General features: G+C 36.3%; 1 protein-coding gene across 2 annotated transcripts in view; it reads right to left on the bottom strand.

The window, feature by feature from the left end:
* LOC139767830 (nephrin) overlaps positions 1 to 9,523 on the bottom strand; it is a 192,874-nt gene extending 183,351 nt beyond the window's left edge. The window contains exons 1-2 of one of the 2 annotated variants that reach the window (XM_071697489.1): positions 9,421 to 9,521; positions 8,895 to 9,309 (exon numbers count right to left, since the gene is read on the bottom strand). The gene's annotated coding sequence lies outside the window, so the exon portion shown is untranslated. Of the gene's footprint in view, positions 1 to 8,894 lie in introns of both variants that reach the window. The other variant, XM_071697488.1, reaches the window with a different exon arrangement.
* Positions 9,524 to 26,164: the final 16,641 nt, after the last annotated feature.

The raw sequence follows: 26,164 nt of genomic DNA, 5'->3' as shown, positions 1-26,164 counted from the left end.
CGGATTAACAGCGATCGACGGTTTATCAGGGTGGGCTTCAGCACAAAACCAGGGTCAATCGATCATTTCAAACAACACGCGTCAAAAATGCTGTCAAGTATTTTGCCCTTTCCGGAAATTTTCCCGATAGATGTTCTCCCAATGAATTTTCCAGAACTGCTATATGAATGTGATCCGAAAATTCTCCCATTGTTTCCAACTAATAAACTACTTTCTATTTAGTCTTTATTAATTAAAACTATAACTTCAATTAAAAAATTAATTTTACAATTGTCATGCCATGTTGTGTGTATATATATATATTTAGTGTCAGTTTGAAAAAAAACATTTAAAAATAAAAACCTTGGTCAAAATAGATATAACCGTACGTTTTGCGTATACACAATATTTGTTTACAAATTTAATCTTTTTTTGTCCGTTATCCGTTTTTGACGGGCTTGAAGATATCACGATAACTTCAAAAAATCGAAAAGGTTTGTTTATTCGTAACAAAAAATAGTCATACTCTGTTGCTCTGTACTTGCGCAACGTATCCAACTTTTTTATTATTTTTCAAAGTTACCGAACGTCTCTTTGAAATCGTTTCGATGACAATTCACGGTAGAAGCTTGCGCGTTCCGTTCTTTCGCGCGGGTTATTCTTTCCGGCAGAAAGATACGTCGTTGCGAAAAGACGGAACAATGATGGGATTTCCGCGAGATTCGCGAGGAAAACGAGCAAAGCCACGACGCGAGCGAACCGACAGGTGCGCGATCGATCGTGAGATATCAACCGATTATAACGGAAAATTGTCCGCATCTCACGATGCATTTTTCTTCACGATAGATTTCGCGCATCGTCGAAGAGAGGATCGGGAATATGAAAGTAATGATGATGCACGGAGAGAAAAATGTTCGGGTCTTCCGAAGCTCCTCGCGCATATCGTGAAACTCGTGGGAAATCTACGAAACGCGGCAGTTGGATGGTATCCTTTGTGTGGGGACAATGCAACTTATTCGTGCCAGGCCTCGCAAACCTGAACCAGTTTATCGAGGCAACGTCTTATCATTCCGATTACGTCATTATGTAAGCCATTTATAAATCATTGAATCATTCTCGAAATAAATCAATTATTATCATCGCTGCCTGTCGCCCGCGATTTTCATGCTTGAAAAGATTTTGTTTAATGAAAAAAAACTTGCTGTGTAAATTCGTAATAAAAGAATGCAGTTAATTAGATTACACAAGTAGATGCAAAGCAATAAATCAAATATTGTCAATTCTATTTAGTGGATGTATATATATATATATATATATATATATATATATATATATAACGCTTGCTTCCTAATATAGAAAGATACGTTTCATAAAACAAGTTAAATAAATTTGCAAAATAAATTAAATAAATTTGATAAATGCACAGCGTTTATTGGGTAAAATAGATGCATGACGCGAGAAATCAGCTATTTTTACATATATGTTATTGTGTTACATATTTCCTGATATATATAGAAGATTTATTTCATGAAGTAAAAATTCGTAAAATAGTGATGGAATAGATGGACTCATTTAATTATGAAATTAGATATAAAGTGGCGATCTACGGATTGTAAAAGAAATAACACGGTGTATACAGATTTACAAAAAATCAAATTACACAACAGGCAAGTTTTCATTTAAAAAATATAAACGTTCAAGAGATTACGTGATAAACAAATAGCTAACAATATAAATACTCACGATGCTGTACTTTGCACTTTGCACTCAACAGAAATAGTTATTCATTCGTTATTCGCGTTCGTTCGCGTCCGATTGCCTAATCTGAATACGGCTTTAGAAATTGCTGGTCTAAATGCATGACTATTTTATTCAAAGCACAAGGTACAGACCTGGTTCTTCTGTTTGCGCAATTTTAAAAAATGGTTGTCGTAATTTTCAAGCTCTTACAATGTCATAATTACAGTATTTATACGGTAGATCAAATCAATATTGGAATTCTATCGCAACAATGACGCTACGCAAAGGTAAACGTTTCGTGATATATTACCACTTGCTAAAAAAATAAATGGTGTGCCGCGATCGAAGTCCGATGTAAACGCGACTACGTTGTTGACGAAAAACCTGCAGATATGCCCAGCACGAATAAACAAAGTCGCGAAAAATCGGTGCCAGCACGCACGAAATAACATGCACTGTTTATCTGCGCAGGTTGTAATGACAACGAAGAGAACTCGTTACATTCTAAATTCTTTTATATGATCCTATGAAAAAGCACAAGTACAAATATAATATGTGACTGTAAATATAAAAACACGCAGGATATTGCGTAAATCCCTTAAATATTAATGATAGATTTTTTTTGTTAAGTATAATGAAGTTGCAACTGGTAATCTTCTTTATCTTTCTCGTTAATATAAAGATTAATAAAACAGTATTATAATTAGCATGCCCTACAAATCTCGAAGCTTTTCTTTTCAACCTTTCACAACCTTTCTGAGCAAAAACTGATTAAAGACAAGATCGCAACGGCTAATAACAAAAAAAAAATTAAAGACGATCCGGTGAGAATCGAATTATTGAAAATTGACCAGATAGAGACGGAGAGGTGGGAAAGGTGAAAAAAGTGAGATTGAATTTTATACGGTTGGTTTAGTCGAAGGGCTGCTGGTCGCCAGATTTAATCGAAGATTCCTTTTCATCGACAGTTCGCTATCCTCGATTCTTATCCATTCTTTCCCACTTTTTGCTTTCTCATCCAAGGATCGTGCAATCTAACGCTTCCGGTCATTTCCGGCGAGTTGTAAAGCAACGAGCATACTATATCTCCTGAGAGCGGAGCGCGAGATCGATGTTTTAGTGAACGAACTACGTCACTTCCTCTTGCTGACGAGACTTGCGAGCTTGATGATTTCGCGAGGAGAACACGAGAAGGATAATACAGACTAAAGTTGTATTACATCTAACGAGGGAATGCCGTAGATAACGGAGAACGAGATCTGCATCCCCCTTGCGGCTAAATTTTCGATTACGACGGTTAGTTAAGCAGCCCGATAAGATTTTAACGCGTATATCAATGATAATTACCGAGTCAATGATAATTATCACTAACCGTATACTTTTTTAATCTCTAAATTTTTTTATTATTGCTCATGCAATCTAAAATGACTCGGAAAAAATACTTGTGAACTATCAACGAGATTTATTTAATTTTTTTTGTATGTCTTGTATCAGTTTTGCATTTTTTAATAACGAAATGTCGTTTCCGATCAAATATGCACTGTTTTTTCCAATACTCTCTATCGGCGACATTTCTATCTATAATTTTTACCAATAATTTCGTTGGTTATCGAAACACCTCGTTAGTTTTTACGTTGTTTGCTCGATTAACCTTCGTCTGTAATTCGTAAAATTTCGACATGGTATTTTTAATGCACAAGTTTTCTCGATAAAGTGAATTTCGATACGCCTCGGATAATAATTGAAATTCCTTTCATCTCGATTTGACTCTCGATACTTTACCTCTCGTATATTTACGCCTCGAGTAAAACTTCTCTTTACTTCCGGTTGAAAGGAAAAACGCGACAAGCATTGCCGCCCAAAGTAAATGGATAAACCAATGACTTGAAAGGCGTGTCTACGCTTCACCCGCATAATTTCTGCAAAGCAAATAGTGCAACGATTGGTAAGAGGTGTATCGATACTATCGATGTAATGTCGATTCTTAAAAACAATTCTTTTCACGACTACTTTCCTCCGACATACCTACTATTTCTCAAAAAGAATTTCTTGAAAATCTCATTAATATTAGTATCACAACATCTTTATCTACGTTATATATTTATAAAATGAATTTAATTAAGTATAACTTTAATTTAAGTATAGCAACATAAAATATACGATATTTTATTTCGTTACATTATCATTCGCTTCATTATGAAATTTGCACCTCAACAAACGGTAATATCATAATTAAACATAATCAAACTTTTTTACAAAGAAAGAAATACGTAATATTTACAGAAATAAATATTTTACGTTATAAATTCAAAGTTTTTCCTCTGTATATAATTGCATCTAATTACATATATAATTATATATAATTATCTCTTTAAAATCTCGTATTAAAAATGGTCTCTCTGTTTTATATCTTTCTTTATTACAGTAATGAATTACAGTAATGTATTACAGTAATGAATTAAATTTTGAACAAAATAGAAAAATAAATCATGTAAGTGCGTTAAAATTCATAAATCAAAATGGGACTCTTTTACAGCAAAATTCCATGGCAGCTAAGTCAAGCGAAGAGACGGCGAGTGATTCGATTTCTAACGATAGATAGTGACATAATCGAAATAGGCACGCAGACCTTCCGTCAACATCGCAAAACACGTACTTCGTACTTCGCGCGCACGGAAGTGCTTTTTGTTCTTACCGGCTATTCCCTCTCTTCGGCTTTTGTCTCTATCGATGTGCGCACTCGAAGTGAACGCCGGAAAGTGGTTACAACCCGTGTTAGTACGACCGGCGGAAAGAAGAGTTGTTCCTCCGACGGCGACGTGTTCCACGTCGGACACGCGGAGATAGTTCTATCTACCTTCACGCCGAATCATCGTATTACAAATTACAACCATTACGCGACAAAAGATTTCTTCGGAGAAAAAGACCATGTTAAAAGACAATAACCATTTTATGAAGATTGCGATTCTCACGATAAGAGGTATATTCTCGGTTACATCTTAGAATATCAAACAAGCTAAATAAATTATCTTTAGAAATTGAAGGAAAAGTATATTCCCTAATCTTTCACTATTTACCTGCACAGCATACACTTTATTTTGTCATGTTAAAAATTTGAATAGAAAAATGGAAATTAGAAAAATGAGAATTATCCAATATCATTAAACATACGCTTGACATCTTATCTTGTCATCTCATCTTATCTACGAAATGGCAACAAATAATTTTGTTTTAAGATATTGACGTTAGAAGATAGAGCAACTTAATTAATAATTAATAGCCACATATCTAAATTAAATGGATTAAAACATTTAATCCATTTAAATCATCTATAAATTCAATATTTAACATATAATATCTTAAATATTAAATATCGAATTAGATGAGAGATTTAAATGGATTAAATGTTTTAATTTGGATGCGTGGCTATTATAATTAAAATAGTATGAGTGTATTATTAGTCTACTCTCTGATATGTTTTCCCAATTTTAACTACCTACTTATAAGATCTCATCAAAGAAAACAGTATCATTTTCCATGCAACGCCCATAAAATTCTATATGCCAATCACACAAACTCGAGCCGATTCGAAAGAGAATCAAAAGTTTCCAGCTAATAATCATGACGTCGAATTAGCGCGAAGAATAATGGGGTTTGGAGTGAACTGAGAGAATAGCTACCCTAGGAAATTCCGATAGACGAGATATCGAGGAACCCCGAGCTGCTTCTGGGCTTTTCATGAAGCTCTTAAACGGCCATTACCGGGTTCGAGTTCGCGAGAGCGACCTCCCTGATACGACTCTAAAGATCGAAGGAGAAATCCGCGGAAATTCGTCTTGACAGGCATCACAGACGAGTGTTCGACGATAGCGAATGGACGGCATCGATGTGGACAATGTTAAATGGAAAATTAACATGCTTAAGATAACCATCATTTTCAAGAGAATAAAATTAATTCTTCCTATTTTCGTCACCTCTAATGGATCACTTGATTCTGTTATTTTATTAGTTACTCGATTCTTTCTTAAATTTTCAACAGTTGATTATAAAGAATATGTTCGCGAAATTACGGAAAGCAAATTATTATAATCTGTTTATGGATACAAAAATTAGAAATTATATTTTTACATTAAAACAATCGAATGATATCAAGAAAATGTAATTTATTTATTATTACGTGTTAATATACACGCAATTATGTAACTGTGTTAATATTGTGTCCGTGCATTAATTTGTCTATAAATTCTCTTAACTTTAATGTCGCATTCAAATTGTAAAAATTTCTCCATTAAATTAAAATTTAATTTAAATTTTAAAAAATTATACGAAGTAAAAAAGAAATGCAAATACGTGTATTCCACATAGTGTTTTCGTGTTCGAAGATATCTCGCAGCTTAGCGGGAACTTCCCCAAAGAGACATTGCAACAACAAACACGTCTTCGATGTCTCGAAGTGGAGATAGGGATCGTGCTCTAACAAGTTTTCGTGGAACACGAAAAGGCGGCGGGCCGTTTACGAAACTGAGGCAACGAATTTGTCGAAAGCTCGCTCGCAACGAAACACGCTCCCAGAATTTTAGGTCAATCGCTCGCGCAACTTCCTCTTCGAATAAACGTGCCGCCCATGTTACGAAAGTATGTTGTTTCTGCTTCGACCCCAAATGTCTCCAGAGCGACTGGTTTATTGTACACAGGCCGCTTAATTTGCCTTAAGTGCACGGCTAGTTGATGAAGGTACCCTCCCCGCATTTTTTTATTCTCGCGCCGCATCGCGTCGTAAGTTGTACCACGGAAGTTTCGAATAGTCCGAATAGATAGTTATTTGTACTTTCGTTGGTAATGCTTTGCAAGTTCACGAGCGGAAAAAGCTTCCTTTTAAAGCGTTACTTGCCTGACAAGAAGTCGCGTTGTTTCTCCCGACGTTTGGATGTTGTCTGCTCAAATGTCGCGGACAAAAAGAATTAGAAGGAAAAAAAGCAAAAAAACTTTACGATGTTGAAAACCACAAATGTGTGATGTCGCGAAATGTGGACAGTATTAACGAGCGCGCAGAGTAACTAATTAACAAAATCGGTTTTTATGTGGATAAAATATCAAATAATTATTTGGAAGATAGTAACTTTTATATATATATAAATACGTGTAAGAAAAATAGAGAAAAGTTAGATGCGGGGACTCTGCACCTCGTAAATAGTAATAAATTGAAGTTCAAAACAAGTTCAAAACACATTATTACATTTCTAATTTTATTCCGTATTCATAATCCTATCTCGTATGCTTACAGATCGACCTATAAATCATTGAGTAATGATTGATTGTCGTCACAATTGAGATTATTTTTCATCAGCTGCTAATTGAAATGCATTTTCCGTCCGCAAGTCAGTTCACGTGTGCATTCAATTTCGCGGCGAATGTTCACACAATGCGATATGTTCATTACACATGCATCGATAAATAAAGAGTAAAAAAAGCTTTCAAATCGTCATAATGACAACTATATGTCGTTGTATTGACAGAAGTCAATTTGTTATCAAATAAACGACATGTGTAACAAAACAATTGAGCATTGACGTGTTGCTTGACTAAATAAAAGCCATGAGAAAAATTTTCAGACAAACTTATTAAAATATTCTTTACATCTTCATTTATCTATCCCTGCAATTAGATATTTCTCGTCTTATCAACTGAACTCGTCTAATGATCGACAATTTCTATCTTCTGATCAATGTACAGTAAATATTACATAGTCATTATAATAATGATAAAAGAAACAACGCATCAGACATACCAAGCAAAATATACTCTATGAAACTGTTTGGTATTAATTGTAAGTCAGAAATATTGTGAAAAAGTTCGGCAAATATATTTATGTAAAATCGACGAGTTTTTTTAAGTAAATTTAAAGTATATAGTATTGGGATGATTTGTCAATAAAAACGATTAATCAACCAACTAACGAACCGAAAAGCTATTGATTTCGTTCGAACGCAATCCTTTCACGAGTGCAAAAGGCATATTGTTTTATTCGTATACATTTATCGAAAGCTAGTTATTACGTTCTGCAGTAATCACTCGGAGGCAGGAGGAGTCGGATAACAACTGAAGCGTGGCACATCCATCCTGTTAATGTTTTGCCGGATTCGGAACGGAAAATGCTTTTGCGGCTCGCCATGAATGCATTCTCTGTCAATATAATTTCGACGGAAGCTTATTGGTACTGGCAGTACGCTCTGTATTTGATTTTCTGCGGTGATTGTTATTTAACTTTCGTAATATTGCAATCAGAAACACTAAATACAGATATCCAATGTATTTATAAATGAAGCTCCGATATTTTTTCGAGCCGCATTCATTTTTTTGTTGCGTATACATTGCAATTATATTTGATGGCAAAAAAAGTTCCTTGGGTATTATAGCGAGTTGTATCGTTATTAAAATTGTGAATTATGCCAACAGAAATTCATAAATCGTAATATATGTATAAACTGTCGTTGAATAAACCATACCTCTTTCGATTTGGTAAATATATTGATATAAATATCGACAAAGTATATAGGATTACTATCGCCTTTGTAAGTTAAAACGCTGACGAACGCTAAAAACACTATAAAAAACATTCACAATTAATCATATTCTTTACCGTATTAAAATACAATATAAAGAATGTAATCAATTATGATGATACGTAAATAATTTATTTGGAAAAAGAACCCATTAGCTTATTAATCTTTTAAAAGTAGAATAATTGTACCTATACATAATTGTAGAATAATTACGTTAGTCACAAAGTAAAGCAATTGTTTTTTTTTTTTTTTTCAAAAATGATAATAAATATCAATAAATAAGTTTAATTCTTTTGTGAAATAAAGATAAAATTTATGTGCTGATATTTTTCAATAATACTTTTAATGTGTCTGCAATATTGCATATAGTTTGACATTGTAAAAAATTTGAAAATTAAACAAAATTTATTTGAAGACTACATCGAAGGAAATGAGGAAAAGAAATATATGCAGCGAAATTGAGCCTGACAGGGGAGCATGATTAAGTTCGTACGGACCACTCCTCTGGGTAATCTACAATTTTTCAAAGTTGAAAACACACTGGACGTTCCAAACTACTATGATTCGCGCTACAAGCACCACCAGGAAGATAAACGGAATTAGAACCGTTACCTGAGCCGTCAATCCCTTAACACTCGATCAAAACGCACTGCCAGATGCAGCTTGCACACACGTTACACGCATCACGGCATCGCCGCGACAGATCGTCCCGGCGTTAACGTCACCCCCGCCCCGGTCGTCACCGTCGCCGTCGTCGTCGTCTTCGAATGACGTCGTGAACAACACGTGGTGTCACGAGCTGTCATCGACGGTCGCAACGATTTGCGACCCTCTCGCCACTATTCACTAGATCCCGGAAATCATTCCCATCGTCGTATCGTCCTCGAACGTGTGTCGCATTGTGTCACGCATCTATCAATCTGCACCGCCGAGAATCACGCACGCTTCTATTCCTTTTTTTTTCTGTCGTCGGCTTACACCGTCACTTCGAGAATAAGCACTATCCTTTAGCGATGGAAGTCAAAAACTGAGGAAGATCGCCGTTCGATATAGACGTCACAATGAAACGAGAATTAGCGCGATCGTTTCGCATTCGAAACGAACTTTCAAAGCGTTCTAATTTTGATCGTTGACCTACTCGAGGAGATTCGCGACGGATCCGAAGGATCGCCGAGATTCGACCTTCCCGCGTGATAAACGAAACACGCGCCTCGAGCTCCGCGATGTCACTGGATGCTGCCAACGAACTTTCGCGCACGGACAAACGTACCCTACTCCCGATCTATTCCCACCCTTGCTACCTCTCTCCCGCCCGGACGGGGCGCTACCCATCCCGCGCCGCGTACACATGCAGACTCACCCTCCCGTATGCCGACACCCGTGCTTCGTGCAAGCTCGATAATCTTCGTGCAAGCTCGCGGAACTTCAATTGGGAGACGGGGGTGAGTACGCTACGGGGGTAACAGAATGACCAGGAGGCAGTTCGAAAAAGAGGAAAACGCGCTTTCCCTCGACGTGCACTCGCAGAAACACGATGCAAAGGCGACGATGCATCAGCGTATGACCAATGAATTAATTTTGTATTATATTTCAAGAATAAAAAGTTATAACGAGAATAATGAGAATCTATTTGTAATTGTTAAATATGTATACTAATTTCTCTATAGATATTTATATTTATTATGTAATTAGTAATTACATAAATTATATTATATATATATATAATTTAATGTGTTTATTTAATACCTTGTTACTATATATCGCTAACTAATTATTAAGCTTCAACTATAATAAATAAAATTAAAAGTAAATTAGAGTGAAATTTGTATCTAGCACAGGTTATTTTCTGAAATACATTGCAAAAGATATAGGATATACATTTCTATCTCATTGCTAATGTTTTCACGGTTTTTATGTATTTCTGTACCATTGTGAAACAAATAATAACCATTATCAGATATCAAAAATCGATAATGTCATTCAATGTCAATCAAAAATCTCATAATTATCTATCTATCAATTAAAATTATAATTAATTAATTGAGCTCATTAGATTCAGATTCGGAACAAGAAAATTCGTTGAGAGAGTTGATGTTATAGCGAATGAAAGAGATAAGAAATACGATGCGCGATAACTTCCTCATTTCTGTCGACTAGAGCTATTACTTGATAGTATAATTAAGATCGTCTACTGGATTAGAGCTCACATTTACATGAATGATAAATCACATATTTAGAAGAGAGGTACTACTCGCTTCCTTTCTCATAATTTTCTGGTTTAATATTAATTATTGTTATTATTTATTGTTAATATAAAACCGATTTTACGATTTCCTCGCGTAAAGTAATATTTATATTTCATAAAAGTTTTATTCTAAAATTTGTTTTAATGATTTAAAACGATTTGACGCATATAACAATTTCCAACGAATTATAAACAATTAATAAATTCATTGACAAGTAGTAGTTTACGAATTCGGTGCTCGAAGAGCGCGAAATGATTCCATTTTCGTTCGACATTCCGTATTAATGAGGTTTAAAAATAATAACGGATTTCGATAAAAACGTCGTAGGGACATAAGCGGATTTAACTCGATGCACTGAAACGGTTGGCATTTCGATAGGTACGCGAATTTTTTACCGTTTTGAAACGATTTATATACGTAGTGCATCCATTGTAATCGCCACGGGATTATCATAAACGAGAGATCGCACATTAAGCGCAGAGAGAATACTAAAATCCCCGAAATGGATTCCACTTTTTAAACGTTCAAACAAATGAGACCGGATAATTGTTAATAGCCAAAAATGCAGATGAAAATGCATTTGCCATAGTAAATATCCTCATTGTTTTAATTCACAGTCATCGTAACATAATAAGCACATTGCGCAAAACGTTATAAATGTGTGAGTAATGCTTTAACCTTTTCACTATCAATTTCTATTCTTTTATAAAACGTATAATATTTCCTTTTGATAGCAAAAGAGTCACTAGAGTATCACGTTTATTCTGTTGCAATAAATTCTTACGAAATACAATATAAAACTAAAATTTCTTCTCTAAAATTTAAATTTATCCTTCTTATTGAATATTCTGAAAGTCTCGAGCGAATCAAACGGAACATTTCATCCCGCAACTATCGTGCGATTCGTGCGTCGTACGCGCGACGAAAAACTTTCTTACTTCAGACTCTGACGAGCCAATTTGTGTTATAATCACTCTGGTTTTCGAATCGCTCGGCGTGCAGCGAACTTCGGGCGAACGCTAACGAGCAAGTCCGTCGCTCGTAATTAGCGCTTTCCAAAACTTAGTAGGAAACGTCGACGGCCGACTGGAATATAGTGCGATTACGGGGAGGCACGGATAGGCGCGAAAGCTCGAAAGGGGCTCGACACTCTCGACAGTCGGTCCCATCCGAGATGTGACCATGTGGAAAGTAGCTCGTTATACGCGCCACCGTAGGAAACTAATTACCGTATCACTTGACCGTTCGTTAGAAGCCGACGCGTAGTTTGCGCAGTCCCAATCGCGATCGCACATATGACAGCGTATCTTCGTATGTGTGAATCGATTTCGCGCCGCAACGAGATGCACGTACGTCGATGTTCTCCGCTGTTTGCTGTCGAGTCGCGCGATACTCTGTCTCAGAAACCTAACTGCGATTCCCCACCATGGCAATAGAGACTTCGCGCAGATATAACCTCATTTCTACGGCTCGTTTATAGTTATATGGCTTTGTGATTGGCTGTGTGAAACTTGATACATCGAATATGGAAATGCATGTCTTCTCGCGCGATACAAATAAAACGTGTACGCGCTGCAACGCGCAGTGCATCGCGATTACATTGCGTTTGAAATACCATAATTAACTCAACTTACGTCGATAACTGCAATTATATCATATTGATCCTTCATTTAGCATGCGGTACTTTTAAAGTAATATACTTTTCATCTTACTTGAATTATATTTTTTGCGATTTTAGCGGGTTTTCGAACCAAATATGTTCTTCTGGCCTATCTATATGTACCTATCCACCCTTTCAACAAAATTGATACGCAACACCCTTTATCATGGTCCAAACGACATCGCAGTGATCAGCTCGGTAACCGGAGATGACTGCGAGTTCGATACATCCGTGTTTGAGATCTCTGATCAAGGCGACATCGAATTTGCAGTCGGGGGCATGTACATGCCAGTTCGATACACTTGAAATATGTAAATGTGAACGCAAATGTGAGAAGACACTCGCAACCTGGATATTATCTCGGCAAACGTGAAAGAAAATCATGAACGTGGTGTCGATAAACGGAGCACGTCTTATACCGTAACGTTCTTGAACATATATGCGAGAGGTTGAAATACACTTGCTGAAGGCATTTCAGAGATCGTAAATTAATATTTTTTATGATGTAAAATTTTACAAAAAGTAATTATTTTTATAGGATATAAAATTTCATTAAAGACAAAAACATTTCCGACTTTTTATATTATTTAGTAAAAGTATTTTTAGTTAAAAGCTGTTTATTACACCTGATACATTGCCTTCGTTCTCATTTTTGTATCTCAATCATTTCACACGTCTTACATCTGTTCATCTATGACTGTCGCGACACACCATGTGGTAGATCTAATTGGCAACAACCAACTTTCACAATGTTCACTTCGAGGTGGTGGCTTCACATGATTGCGCACGTCGGTTGCTTTCTGGTTGCGAAGACAAGCGTTATCAATTCCGTTCTACGCAACATGTACTTCCGCTTGCATACATAGGCATACATATGTATGACTGCTCGCATATATAGTGAGAGAAGTAAATTCATATATTTCGCCATGAAGACCTACGAAAGATACGACGTGTGCCTTAACTCGCGTGTACGAAAAGTTCGCTAGTAAATCCTTGCTTTTACGAGCTCAAGTTAAGCTAACACTCGAATGTTAAATCACTGCGTTACGCTACCTGCCTGAAATTTGAAAATTTTTCGTGTTTCGGAATTTTGAAAGTTGGAGTTGGTCAATGCTTCAGCTTGCTTGTTGGATATTTGACAAGTACAAGTGCGCTATGTGTATATAGTTAATTGAAGTACACTTTCGCGCACAGTAAAAATTAAAGAAGGAATCCGAGGGGAAATTCACAACCCAAAATTTTTTACACCACTGCTGCACTGCCGAGCCAATGCCGAATAAAATTCGGACACTGCTATAGCAATGCTATGCAATGCTTCCTGTATTGCCACTGACACCAATCATTATTACCACTACCCAACCACTGACGACAATGCCGTCAAATATTATAGGCCACTGCTTACTTTTTTTAGTCCACTGCTGAATTTTTGTACACCAATGTCAGCTGTGAATTCCCTCCTCGTTAAAATCATATTTAAGAATAAAAATAAAAAAATAATTAAGAATATTATAAAAAATGGCAATCAATCTCGCCTTTCTTCAAGTATTAATTTATAAAATATTGTAATAATTTTAATCATACATTTAATCTAAAAAAAGTACTCTTTTTTAATTCATTAAATGTTTTGAAATTTTGATGAAATATACCATTGATAGAAAATCAATATTTATCTACTTATTGAATATCTTTTTATTCGCATCAGAAGACAGACGATTCGCTTGCGATATCATCACGTGTAGGAAAAGTATATCTCGAGCAAGGATCTTACATTTCGGATTTTCTGATTGAAATCTTAAATCGATTTAAAGAACTTCGCTGGCAAACGTCGCCCTTCGTGATCGAAACCCATAAGAGCAGCGATCTTTTTCCATCCGACTCGGACGGCCAAATTATATTCAGATAATTTGACTCCCTTCAAATTCCACGTGCGGTCGCGTACGAAGGATTCCGAAGCGCACCTAGAACGTCCCTAGGACCCGAAGGAGCCGATCTTATCGAAGGTTTTTCTTTGTCGACTTCGTAAGCGTTCCCGAAATCCTCGCGCGCGGTAGAAAGGATTGGATCAGCGATTGGAATTCTGAATCCGGTGAAATCAGTGAGGCGAAAATGCTTGATACGGCAAATTCGAGATCTCGGTCCATGAGAAGTGCGAGAAGAGGGCAGAGAACGACCAGCGCAGGGTGAAGAAGAAAAACAACGGACGTTTGCGCGCGGAACGAAATAACGGGCGTTTGTGAGAAGAAAGGAGTCTAACGGCAAAAATACCCGTTGACCGTTGTATTTCTTAATGGCCACTGCTTTTCATCATCAAAGTACGCGAAAATGCATACATCGAAAAGAATTGGAAAAATCCGCGTGGCAAAGCATTGGATCCAACGGATACATAGGATGCAATTTTCGACACGCGGATTCCGATCGTGATGAATAGGGCTTTTCATATACTCTGCTTTGCCTCGTTTTCCTCAATGTTCACTTTTCTGATCAATGTTATACGCAAGTAGGAATCATTCAACTATTAAAGTATGAAATATTAATTCTGATTTTTCATTTAGACTCCAATACTCTTCTGTAGCTGATCACATCGTAATATATACAATAGATCAAATTACGTGCAACCAGCGAATAATTTGTAAAACTAAATTTTTAAAAAAGTAATGTATGCATAAAAAATTATACTTAACCCTTCGTGTGCATACGTTTTTTCAGTGCACACTTTCCCAGTGCGCACGTGGGCCTGTCATGTTCGACGCTATTTTTCCCTACCTTAAAGTATTTTTAAAAAATCTGAAAAAATTCACAAAAAAAATTCATCAAAAAAATCTGTCTACATTGTAGGTAACGATTTTATAATCATTTTGATGAACATCGTTTATTTAATATTTTCTAGCAGGCTTGCAAGTTTTACAGTTACCAGCAGATATCATTTTGGCTCGGACGCCGTCGACCCACGTTTACACACGGAGGGTTAAGTAAAAAAAGTGCAAAAGTGCAAAAGAAAATTGAAAACAATTCCAAAAATTATTTTCTTGATAATATGTTATGTAGTGCATATAATTGTAATTAATGAAATGGAAAATATATCTGTAGATAATGCGTTCAAGTAAATCCCCAAAAAATTATTTAAACATAAGCTATAATACAATCATGCAATCCAAGTTCCACATTCATATGAAATTCACATTTTACTTTCGCATTTATACGTATCTAAAAATATTTCTTCATTTTATGTACATCGCGGATCAAACTAAAACGAGACTACATGAGAAAATAAGCCGAGTTTTCGATATCAAAATATACGACGTTAATTCCGCTTTAAAAGCGAGCTCTCGACAATCAAAAGAAGCTTGGAGACTTTCCGCGCGTCCGTTTCCGCATGTAGCGTCGGATTGTGCAACGAAAAGTTGCATCCTGCAAACATCCTTGTTAGAGAGTGAATTCTTCGGCGTTTCATAAGCATAAGTTAGTCACGAGCGCGAAACTTAGCAAATCGGACGTATTTATTCTTCGACCAAAGACGGCACCGTTACTCGCCATTAACACGTACGTCGAAATTCTCATAACGCAGGGAACACGAAATAAACTGCGCGTTCTGAAAGGAGTTTGCCGCGACGCGACGGGCGCTTACCACTTCTGTCGTGCCTGTCGAAATTCTCAGACTTCCGCTAACTCGAAGAAACTGTTTTAGGCGGAAGTAGAGTGAAACGGCGGCTTTACTCCCATCGCATGAGTTTCATTACCGAACCTACGTGACTTCAAAGTCCAGGAATAAGCGATGGACGTACGAGAGACATCGAGTTTTCCGGTCGCAATCCGTATCGAGTTATGACAACGATAACAATAATGGCCTCGCACAAAACCAGACTGATTGGAAAACCTCCCATTCGCTCTACTCTTGGATACATCTCTCTTACTGTGCTTACAGTTCTCTTATTAACTGCGTTAAATATTGTCAACAAAAATACATTTTGCATTTGACCTAGTTTCGAAAATAATACTGCATATCGTTTTCACATATCGTGGGCACTACAAATTCTTGCGCATCCTGAACACGTTTACGATATATCTACGTACACTTCTATATCGCCCGTTTTCATTCTCTTATTCTGCTGACCTTCAGGTCTCGGCACGACTTTGCCTACTACGCTCAAGACACTTTCGAAAAACAAGTTCTGTATAATTTCCACCAAATTTTTTCTCTAAAATCATTAAAAGCTTTTCAACGTTTTACACATTTACCAAAGACTTCAGTATATAATGACTGCTCGCATACATCTTCCGGTATAAGTAATAACTGCGTTGATCCATAGGAGTCTCTTAACGTTATAAACTTCCTCATTCTCTGGAATTCCTTCCAGCCGCTTAATCTCACTTCTTCTCCAACATTTTTAAGTGTCAGCTCGCCACACGTATGCGTTCTCAGGACGTATCTATTGGTCGGTGAAACAGAGACACTACCGTGTCTCTTAATCTCTGTTTTCTATCTTTCTACATTTCAGTTTTGTAAAAGTAGGATTTAATAATACTTTGTACGCCTTTTGTATTTTTTCGAAAATATAATTATATACCTATATTTAATAATAGAGTAAACTCGGGTAAGATGGCCATACAGGAAAGATGACCAACCTATGTTCATTCGATGTTTCATGACGAGCTAGATTGAAAGAATATAGGTTGGCCATCTTTCCTGTATGGCCATCTTACCCGAGTTTACCCTATATCAAGAGATAAAATCATAACAATTGATTTCCTCGTTAACACTGCGTTAACTCAAAAAGAATGCGTGCATTGTGATATATTATCATGAAAAAGAAACGAATATATGCAGTGCAACGAAGCTTCAACGGTCGAATGCACACTCGCCACGCTATACGATCCATAGAAATTTTTGTGAACATTACGGGGACGTTCGATCATAACATGCTTGCATGGCCCGAAAAGAACGTAAAGACGCGTATCGCGGAAGCGAATGGGCAATCGATTACCATAATACGGCGATTCCGGTGCATTCGACGGACATTCCGGTGTATATCGATGGACGGAGCGTGATCTATATAAAGAATCGACTGGATTAATGTATACGACGCACACGAAGCGAAGATTCAATGAGATTTCACGCTATTGCTTTTTCCGAGCTTTACCATTTTTCTTGTTTCGTAAAATTATTTGGACGCAAAAAAGCGTCCATATTACTAAATCATAATTGCATAAACGTTCAATCTTTTTAATCCGGGCTCGTTCCGCTCATTGTTCCCGATGCACGAATTCGCAGCTAAATTCGCAATTGCCCTTTTAATAGTATATTTTTAATCCGCATCGAAATTTCTGCATTGCAGCAAATTTCAGAACAAAAATTCCAATATCATTAAGCAAACATTGCGGTGTGTGACCCAGCAAAAATGGAATTAAATTTACCCATTGAACGGTCAAATGTGCTCGCCGCGGAGCTATCGCGCGGCATAATAATCGCGGCGGAATTCTCACACCGATTCGTGTCCTGTGTCCGGCGATAACCCCTGCTATAAATTGAGACAGATAGATCCGAAGGCGCGTATCGAGGAATCGTATGGGCGATAGATTATCATAATACGGCGATTCTAGTGCATCCCGCGGTAGGACTCGACCACCTAAAACGAAAATTCATATGCGACCATGCGCAATTTAAGCCGCCATGGTATTTTACGTTCACTTATTTGTACCGGTAACTCCAACAGAAAGACGTCGCTATATGACCGCGCGTATTTCCATCTGAACAAGCATTATTTCGCATGCGATCGTAGTCGCACGGAAGTTAACGGTGATTAAATGATATGCCGCATCGCCGGAATGAGAATGCCGCGATTAGAAATACTAGGTTTGCGAGACCCTACATGAAATTTAACGATATATCTCGCGCGTGCGAAACTGGATTCTCGCGAACCATAAAACGAAGCTATATGGATTCCAACGACTACCGCACAAAAATCTTTAAATATTACGCTTCAACGGCGTAATGTTTAAAGATTAATTAGAGTCGAGAATTCTTGGACAAAAATAATCTCCAAAATTGCTCGAGCTATAAACAAAACGACAAAAATTAATCGGTGGTATCGTGTGAACTATACTATGTATATATCTAATATTTATTTGAATTGTACATAGTATTTCGTTCAAAAACTACGACCTCTTTTTTTTATTTCGCATCGATAGAAAAATTCTGTTATTGATTCACACACAATGCTGTAAAACTTCATCACGTATTATATATTGTTGGTTTTCGCGCATCAATTCCTATCCAATATATATATATACATATATGTTTTCCCATAGATATCATTACGCGTAAGATACGAGCTTTCGTGAATAGCCCGGATACGTTACGCGCACTAGTAACATTTCTCATTGTCGCGCGGATGTTCTCGGACCATCGAATTCAAGGACCGCTTCACTGTTTTCGCAGCTTTTGCTTCTAACCCTGCCATCATTTCGTATGACTCTCGCTCTATTCTGAATCGTTCGCGATCATTCAAGCGAATCGGTTTTCAAATAATTTCGACGAATCATATTTATCGCAGATATTTCTCAACTCGTAACATTCCGATAATTGACAAAAAATATTTAGAGCGGAAATATTTTTCGTAACTAGACACCTAATATCTGAGAATAATTTAATAGCCAACTATATAAAAAAATAAGTTAAAAACAATGATTTATAGAGAGTGAAGAAATAAGAGCGACTCGAATTTCATGTAATTTTACATATCAATTAAGCTTATTAATCCTCGGAAGGTCGCGTGGAGTGTAGGCTACACCCCAGCTAGTTTATTTTTGCGATCACGACAAGAAAAAATTTTACCATTGTTGGAAGTCTTTTTTTTTTATTAAAATTGAATAAATTTTTTTATACTTTAGAAATTATGTTACAGATAGGTCTAAAGATTTATACAATCATAAAAAAAAGTAAAATTTTTTTCTTCATTAACATTTACAAAAAAAAATCTCTGGGATGTAACCTACACTGTTCCTGTTTCAAATTTTGACGCGACCGTCCGAGGATTAAGAACTTGATTGGTCCAGTCATTACTAAAATCCAATAATCCGCTCAAGTAGGCTCATATGTAAAGATGCACGGTCCGATCTCGCTGCTTGTGCATGCACTTGGCGCGAGACACCGTGTCTCTTCATTTTAATTGCATAACATTAGTATAACATAAAAATCGAGAATTAAATAAAAAATCTATTGCAAAATACTAATAACAATTTCGTAGAAAATCAAATAAAGCGTTAAGACGAAAAGGACGGTTATCCATCCACATAAAATATGCCATAGAATTCTAAGTGTGTCACGAGTAACAGGGACATTTCAAAACATCTCTGCACGGAGTGCTGTGGAAAAGAGAGAAGCTCGTCCTCAAGGAATGCGGCTGCGAAACGCATGGAACGTTATGAAATTTTCAAGGGTTTCCGCATTTTATCGGGTCCGATTTCCGCTGGGGAATCGGCGCAGGGAAACGGGGCAGCAAATGCAATTCTTAACGCTATGCGGAAATCGTGTGGTGAAGCTGGAGTATACGACTTCCAGCACGCTTCCTCGACGATGAAGTCGTCGAGCTGACATACGTCACGGCAGTTAGTGGAAAAATATTCTTGATTCCTTTCTCACGCGTTAGTTACGGAAGATTTTTTTTTTATTCTCGGCGCATTCGTCGCAAGAATCAATATTACTTACTTGGATTTTCAGAAATATCAAGAAAAAGAGAGAGAGAGAGATAAAGACTGTATTTCATGTCTCATAAATTACAAATCTTTAACCATTAAAATTTTGAATCCGTCATTAATGTTGAAATTTATGTAGAAGCAATTAATATTAACTTCTTGGAAAATAAACATTTCTAAATATAATTCTAAATACAACTACTTTAGGTTCTAATTACTATCTACAATTGAACGCCTAAGTGAATTTTCTTCAATAGTACACTTAAAGCATTAAAGAGAGCTCCACTTCACAAAGACTTAATTTATACGAGAAAAGTAAATCCGCGGTGATGGCCGTAAAAACATTCCCGATAAACAGCCCTTTTGCTAAAGAAGAATTCCTCGCCTTAGTTTCTCCCTCCGTAGTTCGACCCTTGGAACATTCGAGCAGGAATGGAGTAATAAATCACCGGATTCTTTCCAATAACTGCCTGCGCGTCGATAAGAAACGGAATAAAATTCCGCTTGAGAAAGTACGCCGACGAAATTAATATATATCCCCGCGCGTATTGATAAATTTTTCTCCGCCGAACAAACTTCGTCGATGACTAATATTTCGAAACTCGTTTGCGCGCAAAAATGTTATGTCATTCGCTTTCCCACAATTTTATTATCGGTATGAAGAGATTAATTCTTAACTATTATAAGCATAGCGTGATCGGATCTACTATAATGCAGATACTTCATAAATATAAAAAAAAACAAATGAGAAAAAAGGGTAAAAAATATCACGGCGTTAGTTGACGCTTTAATCGCGATCGAGAAATAGAGCAATATTTCTGGATTGAGAATATCCTTTATTTTCCTTTTTCCCCGTCGCTCGTAAATCGGCGACGTCGCCGTCAGGAAACACGATGTCGTTCGCGAATTAGTTAATGCTTCAATTGAATCGCTATGTAGCCAGGAAAAAAATGACGACAACGACGACGACGACGACGCGACGGTGAAATCGGCGAGACCAATGACGGTTCGCCGATCTTTTCAACGATCCTAGTCTTCAATTACATAATTCCTGCGCTTTCTTCTCGGTGAATTCCGACACCTCATCCGTCACATTCGCGGACAGTTCTCTCTCGACCAGAAATCTCGTGATCGCTTATTTCATAGAAATCTGCTAAAAACAAAATTTCGAATGCAAATTGCCGCGAGCGAGAAGAATGAAAACAATGCACTGCAATTTTCTAGTTTGGAAAAATAGAAAAAGGAAAAATTCAATAAACTAAAATTAGGTTTTAATTTAAACACAATATTGAATTTTAGGACATTATATAAATTTTATCATAACATAACAGATATAAGATTAAATGCATTTTATTGTCTCAAAGTAAGCAGAGAAATGTTTCAAAGAAACTATTTTCATCCTTTTGTCTTTATCTTTGTATGATGAAAATCATATAGAGCATAATTTGCATCCGGATTATATTAAAATTTTATTAATTACGTGTGGAGAGATTTATTCCGGATCAGAAAGAGATATATGCATTATAGATGCATTAGCTTATCGTGTACATTCTAATTATGCTATAAATACTATTTGCAACACAATAACCCAATCGTAGTTCAATTATCGACAGTAATAGCAAATATTTACACCCAATGGGAAACACGACAGTTTCCCCTTTTAATCAACGTAGATTACGTGCAGAGAGTTTAGAAACTACAGTCTGGTAAAGTTTTATCAGTAAATTTGTCCAGTATACCGCCTCTCTTCCTACTCATTCGATCGAGTCTATCATAAATAATTCTGTTAATTATTATGTAAGAAAAATATCCAAAACAAAAATCACAGAAAAAAAGCTATTTTATAAAGTATTAATTAATTTATTTAAAAGAGACACAAAGAAAATACTATTTGTACTTGTCTTATACTTTAATAAATATTTTCTTAAATAATATGCATATAGTCTATTATAATGTCAAGATCTTGGTACATATGTAAGAGCTACTTTAATGTAAAAACAGGGCACCTGCAGTTTTTTTATATTAAGTTTCTCATTTATTGCTAAATTAAAATTCACACAATTTCAATTATCAATTAAAAAAATTGTTTGTACTTGTTAAGTTCGATTTAATAAGTTGAAATTTATGATATTATCAATCTTTTCTGTTTCGTTTTTTCCAAAGACGTCAAAATTGCTTACCGTCTTTCATTTTCACAGGATAAAAAACGACAATTCCCCACCCCGATGTCACAGACGAAAATTGCGATTTCCTCGTTCGAGAAAATGCCTTCCACCCGATTTCGCGAAGAAGTGCAAATAGCGTGGCGCGTAATGCGCACGAGATGAATCCGCGCATCGGAAGATTTTCTTTCTTCGCGAAATAAGTAATCCCAGAGCAGGTAAAGAGAAAGTCCAAAGAGGGAGGAAAAAGGGCAAAAAGGAACAATTGTTTGATAAGCAGTACGACATGTCGTTCGTTCATTGTCGCTATCAAAAGCAGTACACTGTGTATTAAATCGAGGATTACGGCGAGTATCATGAGAATGAAGTTTTGCGAGTGAGCGCGCGCGTAAACGCATTTACGTGAATTTTGAGGAGTTAAATTGCTCGGAAAATGAGTAATCTCGCGAATAATGGAGAACGCCGGAAGTAGAAGGGGGCGAGGAGTGCAGCGGTAGCGTAAACATTGTACTGACTCGAGTTTAATCAGAAGGAGCCAAATGAGCTTCGGGTCAACCCTCGCGGCAGCCCGAAAACGGGGTCGCGTCTCTCTCCTCGTAAGGATAAGAAGCAACGTGCGGGATACTGTATCCTACCGATCTGCATCGGCCAAACCAGGTCGGAGGAGGGCTGAGCAAGGAGCCATCGAGCAACTCTGAAAGTTTGGAAATTATGGTCGACTTGCCTATATAGCTTGCACTGGTCTCAATTGATAATTAAAAAAATGGAGCAAAACTTTCTTCGCGTTATATCCCGTTATATCCCGATCGATCATCGTCACGAACACGTCCATCCCATAGATTTAATTTTATATAACAACTAACGAAAGTAAAATAAATGGTTTATCCTCCTTCCTCGCACTGAGAAATTGTCGTAATATACTTTATAAAAGTTTAAAATGCAATATCAAAAAAGTGGCGACACCGGCTGATATTTGTCATGTGTTTTCTTACAAAACTATTCCAAGATCTTATTGATTTATTTAAAATACTCATAATTTTATTATTTTAAATTCGTAAATAAAAAATAATAAGAGAAATAGGATCGTAACAATATACAATCAATTAGAATCAAAAGCCATGCGATCCAAGCCTAGGTCTTTGACGGCCTTATGTTAGTTTCTGTATATATATATATATATATATATATATATATATATACATATAATTTTTCCAACAAACTGCGCGCCGATTATTTGTCGGAACGGGATTTGAAATTACTTTTTCATTACAATTATTATGGACGATAATTGTTTCTTTAAACGATGCTCGTATTCGGATATCTACATTTCGTATCGTCGTTTTGAATTTTTCGCCGTTTCAAGAGTAATTTGCTGGCTGTTTCTAAAAGGTTGAGAGTGTGAGATAATATACGAAGTTTAAATCGAGTCTTAAGTAACATGATATAACAATATTTTATTAAAATAATATGTATATTTTTTATGGGATTTATATTATAGTGCAAAATACATGTGCGACATTTCTGATTATTTTCGGACGATCTTAATTAACCGTTGACTCAGTTGTATTATACTTGTATTGTATTGTACAGTATCCGTGTTAAAATGCATCACCTTAAAAATTACCTTCTTTAAAAGAAAAATAAAAAAAGAGCACCAAATATCCACACCCGTGAAAATAGTTATTGCGAAACAATATTGTTTTAAACCATTTTTGTTACAAAAATAGTAATATCAAACATCGTGCCAGCTGAGCATGAGTTAATGAGTTTACATCATAAAATTTAATTATTTTATTATCATATTTAGTAGAGTAATAAAATATTTAATACAAATAAACTTTTGTTAGTATTAAACATGAAAAATCGTGTTTATTATGACATTTAATTTGTTTATTATTATGCTTATTAAAATAGCAGGATATTTCGTTCAAAAAAACTTGCACTGCTGAATAAATATCTATGCAAATGTTTCACGTGCATATGCGAAGTTCGTATAAATGAAAAACAAATTTGATTTAAAATATAAATAGATATGTGCGAAGTACACTCAAGATAGTTCATCTATACATAGAGAGACGGCTTTCTTTCTCTACATGAAACATATTATTCCTTTAACTTTAACCCATCGAATAATAAATTATGCGAAACATAACCGAAAGTTTACACACACTCATAAAATTTCTCTAATATAAAATCTATGTGACTGAATGTATTTAAAGTTCGCGTGAAGTGCGAAACGCGTCTCGTATGACGTGATTGAAGGCATGCGCGATCGGGATAGCGACGTACGTGACCGGCACGTTAGCAAAGACGTTTGCAAATTAATAAATCAATTAAAAAAAAAAAGACTGGGACTTGATATTGATTTTCTCGCACTCTTTAACGTAAATTCGGACGAGTAAGAGAAGTACGGTCCCTGTTCCCTGATTGAGGAAAACTCGGCTTCTTAATATCCTGACCTGACCTGACGGACTTCCGCCTACGCTATAATCCTGAGGATTCCCTACTACGGTTGGAAAGTGAATCGGAAGTGTCCTGCAGTGATTAATCCAGCCCTCTAAGGAGGTGAAATACGATCGACGTCCGTGACGTCAGACGTCTTGTCGCGAGTTCGCGTAAGCGAACAAGCACCTTAGTAATGGCAATGTGTGCTTTCAGTCGTCTGAAGCATTGCCATTTTTGCTCGAGCCGAGACACAGGTTCCTAGCGGATCCTGGAGGTTTTCACCTTTTCGCTCTATGGAAGTTTCACAACATTCCTCGTCTTACAAACGAGTGAATCATCGAGCCGAGACACAAGTTCTTAGCGGATTCTGGGGGTTCTCACCTTTTCGCCCTACGGAGGTCTCACAACATTCCTCGCCTTACAACCGAGTGAATGAGTGGATCCTGGATCATGACGATCTGTTCCCTAACAGAGCATCCTTTGACCAAGATACGTTACGTCTGCCTCATTTGAAATCGTTATACGCCACATCGTGTGAGACGTCTGTCATTTTGAACGAACCTTATTTTGAAGTACGATGACGCCGGAGAACAATGCTGCATGATCGCAATTATTTGTGAAATCGTAACCCGTTCATTTCTTCAATTATTAAAGTTATTTAATTCTACGCGATTCCAAAGTTTACGATATACATACATTGATTAATTATTAAATTAATTGCGTCTCAAATTCTAGAAATTTATAATGTGCATTTTCCTACATTATATATTCTTTAGCATAACATTTCCGACAATTAGTAACCCATTAATGTAAAGTATAAACAACAGAATTTTATATAATTAATTAACATGAAGGTAGCAGTTCATTTGAAAATAAAGGTGCTTTTTCACGTTGACGCTCGATCGGCTCGACGCTCATCTTCAGTGAGCAAAAATCTTTAGAAATAATATTTTTTATTTATATATATATTCGTAAAATATTACTTGAAAATAATTAATATTTTACGTATTTCGAAGCCTATTTTTGATTGTACTGAGACGATCAACGACGATTCAGCGTCAACGCTGGATGTTGAATAAATTCAGCTTTATTTCTTGACGCTAGCGTCAAATCGAAACCACGTGACCCTAGAAATAATATTTTTTACTTATTTATATTATATAAGTAAATTTATATATGTATATAAATAAAATATATTATATTTGAAGGTTTTTGCTCGCTGAAAATGAGCGTCGAGCGTCAACGTGAAATGGCACCTTGAAGGATATGAAATAAGCTTGCCAATTAAGATCAGTTAACAAAAATGAACATTTTTATATTTCAAGCATATACACGGCATATAGGTTCGTGTTTATCGATGATCTACTTCACTGTTTACGTAAATTTTATAAAAATACATCAACGTTTTTTGAAAAGTTATACACCGAATCGTTTTTCAAAACACCGGTTAACAATACCCGTGTAAATTCATCGAGCGAAAAATGGCTTTAAAAAATTGCGGTTGCCTCTCTCTGAAAATCACATGTATTAGTCACGAAACGAATGGCGGCCAAAGATCGAAATCAAATTTGACTCCGCATAACGGACGATACATTCTCGCCAGAGAGCCATTAAACGATAAATCGCTTATTACCGGCAATTAATATCGCGAACAACGGACATCCCGTTAATTCTCGT

The sequence above is a fragment of the Temnothorax nylanderi genome, unplaced genomic scaffold (genome assembly GCF_030848795.1).
Source record: "Temnothorax nylanderi isolate EJ_2023f unplaced genomic scaffold, tnyl_v1.0 TNYL_tig0012_pilon, whole genome shotgun sequence".
Lineage (NCBI taxonomy): Eukaryota > Metazoa > Arthropoda > Insecta > Hymenoptera > Formicidae > Temnothorax > Temnothorax nylanderi.
The sequence above is the reverse complement of the archived record's forward strand: the minus strand, read 5'-3'. Positions and strand labels throughout refer to the sequence as shown.